The following is a 7,030-nucleotide window of genomic DNA, read 5'->3' as shown; positions in this document are numbered from 1 at the left end:
CAGGATTCGAATTGAGTTGGCACGGTAAACGTGCACTCTGCAAAATTTGAACGAAGCGGCGAAAGTCGCAGTAACCGTCCGAAACCAAAATTTGCGAGATGGAAATCACTACTGCCTATCCCTGCCACGCAAAGCCTATCTGCCGGATTTCTATAGGTTTCGATAGGGGTAGGTTTGTAATTTCACCCAAACATGACGTAACTGCCTCTCACCCGGATTCATACACGGTGGGCGCCAAAACATAGTGTGTCCTCGGCCGAAATCAACTCCCTCCCCGATTCATATTCATACACGGTGGGCGCCAAAAACAAACTCTCATCGGCAAATATTCGGTGTATGCGAGATTACCGTCCTATCCCCAACCAACTAATGTCGTTGTGATGTAGTAGAAATTTGAAACGGGGGCTAAGTTTGTAAATTTCCTCGCATTTGAGACAAGCGCGCCATGAATACATGGTTCCCCCTTTCCTTTCTACCTCCATTTTCCCCATTCGTACTCCGTGGGCGCCAAAACACCCTCTCCACCCCACCCTCCTCCGTCCGCCGCCGTTCGCCACCCCATCCACTGCCGTCCTCCTCCACCATGCCAGAGCTAACACCCCGACGCCGCCGTCCATTACAAGAGATTGACCTCTCTCATCCACGGCTTCGGATCGGGATCCTTGCATCCCGTCCTCTCGCTTCATCCCCGCTGTCGTCCACCTTGCCGGTGCCGCTCCTACGACCGTCTCATCCACCGCGCCCCACCGCCACCGTCTACCCTCCTAGATCTGCTTCCACACCGCCGACAGCCATCACTACCTTAGCACTTTCAAATTCTCAGCAGATGCGTACACGGCGCCGCACCAGAGGCGGTACTCTTTTGTATCTTCTCAACTTATTTATCGTAGCAAGAAAATAGATCGCCACTGCTTTACTCTGATTTCTTGTCTTGGTTGCGAAGTTGCCTTTGTCCGGTTTGCACCTTCAGATCCGCCATGGCATGCTCAACACTATACTCCCAATGCTTATGGTTTTCCCCTTTTATATTCCACACTAGTTAAATCACAGTAGACTAAATTTCAAAATTGGGTCAGTCAATTTTTCAGAGCTCGCCGGAGTTCACCGGTGTGATCGAAGGGGCTCGGTGGTTGTGGGGCCTCGCCGAACGAAGAAAACTCGATGCGGGTGGGGGTTGGGGTGGGGGTGGGGGTGGCGGAGGAACACAGGCAGTGGGGGTCGATGGTCCGGCCGGCGGTCCATGCGGTGTTCTGTATGGGAAGAATCAGAGACAAGGAAGAAGAAGGGTTAGGAGACGTAGGATCTTCATCCAACCGCCTGAAATGGTCGAGAGATAGCTGGGAGTTGCATTCTTAATGCGCTTTGGTTCACCATGTGTGGGCACTGCGCAACCAACATTTTATTATCCAAAATCTGCTTGCTCTTCTTTACCATGTTCCTCTTCCGTTCTTCTTTAATATGTACTCTCTCCATTCCTAAATACAAGTCTTTGTATAGATTCCACCATGGACCACATATGGAGCAAAATGAGTGAATCTACACTCTAAAATGTATCTGGATACATCTGTATGTGACCCATAGTGGAAATCTCTACCAAGACTTATATTTTGGAACGGAGGGAGTATGATAGTAGTACAGTATGTTCCTCGTACTGAAGATGAGCAGGGACATTTGCAGTGTAGAGGTCTATATGGTCGATTGTGATGGACACTTTGAGCCTCTTTGATTCGTAGGATCTTGTAAACATAGGAATAGGATTTGTAGTGGCCTGCCCACTTGAATCCTATAAGAATAGCAAGGAAATGCGGGGAGCTGTGTCGCCTTTGAGAGTTACACTGATATTAATAGTACCACACCTTCACTTGAAGAGAGCTGGTATTCGAAGCCTTTCTAGCCGTACCGGCAATACTAGCACATATATTCCAGCAAGTTCCACTTTGCTGATTTTACTCTGATGCTTAAGGTTTTCCCGTTATATCTACACTATGATCTGTGTAGTGATACGTCCATTTTGCATCATGCTTTTATATCAATATTTATTGCATTATGGGCTGTTATTACACATTATGTCACAATACTTATGCATGTTCTCTCTTATTTTACAATGTTTACATAAAGAAGGGAGAATACCGGCAGCTGGGATTCTGGCTGGAAAAGGAGCAAATATTGGAGACCTATTCTGCATAGCTCCAAAAGTCCTAAAACTTCACCGATGATGTTTTCCATATATATAAAAAACATTGAGCGCAAGAACTTCACCAGGGGGGGCACACCCTGCCCACGAGGGTGGGGGCACGCCCTACTCCCCTGGGTGTGCCCCCCTACCTCATGGGCCCCTTGGTGGCCCTCCGGTGACCATCTTCTGCTATATGGACTCTTTCGATGGGAAAAAATCATAAGCCATCTTCTCGGACGAAACCCCACCGCCACGAGGCGGAACCTTGGCTGAACCAATCTAGGGTTCTAGCGGGGCTGTTCTGCCAGGGAAACTTCCCTCCCGGAGGGGGAAATCATCGCCATTGTCATCACCAACGCTCCTATCATCGGGAGAGGGCAATCTCCATCAACATCTTCATCAGCACCATCTCATCTCAAAACCCTAGTTCATCTCTTGTATCCAATTCTTGTCTCCAAGTCCGGGATTGGTGCTAGTAGGTTGCTAGTAGTTTTAATTACTCCTTGTAGTTGATGCTAGTTGGTTTAATTGGTGGAAGATCATATGTTCAGATCCTATATGCAGATTAGTACCCCTCTGATTACGAACATGCTTATGCTTTGTGAGTAGTTACTTTTGTTCCTGAGGACATGGGAGAAGTCTTGCTATTAGTAGTCATGTGAATTTGGTATTCGTTCGATATTTTGATGAGATGTATGTTGTCTCTCCTCTAGTGGTGTTATGTGAACGTCGACTACATGAGACTTCACCATTGTTTGGGCCTAGAGGAAGGCATTAGGAAGTAATAAGTAGATAATGGGTTGCTAGAGTGACAGAAGCTTAAACCCTAGTTTATGCGTTGCTTCGTAAGGGGCTGATTTGGATCCATATGTTTCATGCTATGGTTAGGTTCACCTTAATACTTTTGTTGTATTTGCGGATGCTTGCAGTAGAGGTTAATCATAAGTGGGATGTTTGTCCAAGTAAGGGAAGCACCCAAGCACCGGTCCACCCACATACCAAATTATCAAAGTACCGAACGCGAATCATATGAGCGTGATGAAAACTAGCTTGACGATATTCCCATGTGTCCTCGGGAGCGCTTTACATCATATAAGAGTTTTTTGAGGCTTGTCCTTTGCTAAAAAAAGGATTGGGCCACCTTGCTGCACCTTATTTACTTTTGTTACTTGTTGCTTGTTACAATTATCTTATCACAAAACTATCTGTTACCACTTATTTTAGTACTTGCAGACAATACCTTGCTGGAAACCGCTTATCATTTCCTTCTGGTCTTCGTTGGGTTCGACACTCTTACTTATCGAAAGGACTACGATAGATCCCCTATACTTGTGGGTCATCAAGACTCTTTTTGGCACCGTTGCCGGGGAGTGAAGCGCCTTTGGTAGGTGGAATTTGGTAAGGAAAAAATTATATAGTGTGCTGAAATTTATTGTCACTTGTTACTATGGAAAGTAATCCTCTGAGGGGCTTGTTCGGGGTATCTTCACCCCGACCAGTAGAGCAAAGAGTTGCTCCTAAACCTATTGAACCTATTGAAAACGAAAATGCTTGCTTTGAAATTCCTTTGTGTATGGTAGAAAAACTGCTAGCTAATCCTTTTTTGGGAGATGGAACAAAACATCCTGATGAGCATCTAATATATGTGGATGAAGTTTGTGGATTATTTAAGCTTGCAGGTGTACCCGAAGATGTTGTTAAGAAGAAGGTCTTCCCTTTATCTTTGAGGGGAGATGCATCGACATGGTATAGGCTATGTGATGATATGGAGTCTTGGAACTACAAACGATTGAAATTGGAATTTCATCAAAAGTTTTATCCTATGCATCTTGTTCATCGTGATCGCAATTATATATATAATTTTTGGCCTCGCGAAGGAGAAAGCATCGCTCAAGCTTGGGGGAGGCTTAAATCAATGTTATATTCATGCCCCAATCATGAGCTCTCAAGAGAAATGATTATTCAAAAAAAATTATGCTCGGCTTTCTCATAACAATCGCACCATGCTTCATACTTCTTGTGCTGGCTCTTTTATGATGAAGACTATTGAATTCAAATGGGATTTATTGTAAAGAATTAAATGCAACTCTGAAGATTGGGACCTCGACAATCGTCAGGAGTCGGGTACGATACCTAGTTTTGATTGTGTTAAATCTTTTATGGATACCGATATTTTTCGTACATTTAGCACTAAATAAGGACTTGACTCTGAGATAGTAGCTTCTTTCTGTGAATCTTTTGCTGCTTATGTTGATCTCCCCAAGGAGAAGTGGTTTAAATATCATCCTCCCATAGAAGTAAAAATAGCTGCACCTATTAAAGTTGAAGAAAAGACTATTACTTATAATGATCCTATTGTTCCTACTTCTTATGTTGAGAAACCGCCTTTCCCTGTTAGGATCAAGGATCATGCTAAAGCTTCAACTGTGGTTCGTAAAAGCAATATTAAAACATATACACCTCCTGAGCAAGTTAAAGTTGAACCTAATATTGCTATTGTTAAAGATCTCTTGTCTGATAATATAGATGGGTGTGTTATTTATTTCTGTGATGAAAGTGCTAGAATTGCTAAACCCTGTGATACAGATAAACCTAGACATGTGGTAGGTATGCCTGTAATTTTTGTTACAATAGGAGATCATTGTTATCATGGCTTATGTGATATGGGTGCTAGTGCTAGTGCAATACCTATTGACTTATACAAAGAAATTATGCATGACATTGCACCTATTGAGTTAGAAGATATTGATGTCACAATTAAACTTGCTAATAGAGATACTATTTCACCAATGGGAATTGTTAGAGATGTTGAAATCTTATGTGGGAAAACTAAATATCCTGCTGATTTTCTTGTTCTTGGTTCCCCACAAGATAGCTTCTGTCCCATTATATTTGGTAGACCCTTCTTAAATACTGTTAATGCCACCATAGATTGCAAAATAGATGTTGTTACTATCAGTTTGGATGATATGACTCATGAATTTAATTTTTCTAAATTTAGTAGACAACACCGTGAAGAAGAATTACCGAGTAAAGATGAAATTATTGGTCTTGCTTCTATTGTCGTACCTCCTAGTGATCCTTTAGAGCAATATTTGCTAGACCATGAAAATGATATGTTTATGAATGAAAGAAGGGAATTAGATGAAGTATTGTTTAAACAGGAACCTATTCTGAAACACAATTTACCTATTGAAATCCTAGGAGATCCTCCTCCACCCAAGGGTGATCCCGTGTTTGAGCTAATACCGTTACCGGATACTCTTAAATATGCTTATCTTGATGAGAAAAAGATATATCATGTTATTATTAGTGCTAACCTTTCAGAACATGAAGAAGAGAGATTATTGAAAACTCTGAAGAAGCACCATGCTGCTATTGGGTATACTCTTGATGATCTTAAGGGCATTAGTCCCACTCTATGTCAACATAAAATTAATTTGGAAGAAGATGCTAAACCAGTTCGTGATCATCAATGCCGATTGAATCCTAAAATGAAAGAAGTGGTAAGAAAGGAGATACTAAAGCTCCTTGAGGCAGGTATAATTTACCCCGTTGTTGATATGAGTGGGTAAGCCCTGTCCATTGTGTCCCTAAGAAGGGAGGTATTACTGTTGTTCCTAATGATAAAGATGAATTGATTCCTCAAAGAATTATTACTGGTTATAGGATGGTAATTGATCACTGCAAGTTAAATAAGGCCACTAAAAAAGATCATTACCCTTTACCTTTTATCGATCAAATGCTAGAAAGATTATCCAAACATACACATTTTTGCTTTCTAGATGGTTATTCTGGTTTCTCTCAAATACCTGTGTCAGCCAAAGATCAATCAAACACTACTTTTACATGCCCTTTTGGTACTTTTGCTTATAGACATGTGCCTTTTGGTTTATGTAATGCACCTTCTACCTTTCAAAGATGTATGATGGCTATATTCTCTGACTTTTGTGAAAAGATTTGTGAGGTTTTCAAGGACGACTTTTCCGTCTATGGTTCTTCTTTTGATGATTGCTTGAGCAATCTTGATCGAGTTTTGCAGAGATGTGAAGAAACTAATCTTGTCTTGAATTGGGAAGAGTGCCACTTTATGGTTAATGAAGGTATTTTCTTGGGTCACAAAGTTTATGAAAGAGGTATTGAAGTTGATAAAGCCAAGGTTGACGGAATTGAAAAGATGCCATGTCCCAAGGACATCAAAGGTATAAGAAGTTTCTATGGTCACGCTGGATTTTATAGGAGGTTCATTAAGGACTTCTCAAAAATTTCTCGGCCTCTGACTAATTTATTGCAAAAAGATATACCATTTTTCTTTGATGATGATTGTGTAGAAGCATTTGAAATACTTAAGAAAGCATTAGTCTCTGCACCTATTGTTCAGCCACCTGATTGGAATTTACCCTTTGAAATTATGTGTGATGCTAGTGATTATGCTGTAGGTGCTGTTCTAGGGCAAAGAGTTGATAAGAAATTAAATGTTATTCATTATGCTAGTAAGACTCCAAACAATGCTCAAAGAAATTATGCTACTACTGAAAAAGAGCTTTTAGCAGTTGTATTTGCTTGTGATAAGTTCAGATATTATATCGTTGATTCTAAAGTAACTATTCAAACTGATCATGCTGCTATTAAATACCTTATGGAAAAGAAAGATGCTAAACCTAGACTTATTAGATGGGTTCTCTTGCTACAAGAATTTGATTTGCATATTGTTGATAGAAAGGGAGCTGAGAACCCCGTTGCAGACAACTTGTCTAGGTTAGAAAATATTCTTGATGACCCACTGCCTATTAATGATAACTTTCCTGATGAACAATTAAATGTGATAAGTACTTCTCGTAGTACTCCATGGAT

This window comes from Triticum aestivum, chromosome 1A, assembly GCF_018294505.1.
Source record: "Triticum aestivum cultivar Chinese Spring chromosome 1A, IWGSC CS RefSeq v2.1, whole genome shotgun sequence".
Lineage (NCBI taxonomy): Eukaryota > Viridiplantae > Streptophyta > Magnoliopsida > Poales > Poaceae > Triticum > Triticum aestivum.
Note: the sequence above shows the minus strand (reverse complement) of the source record.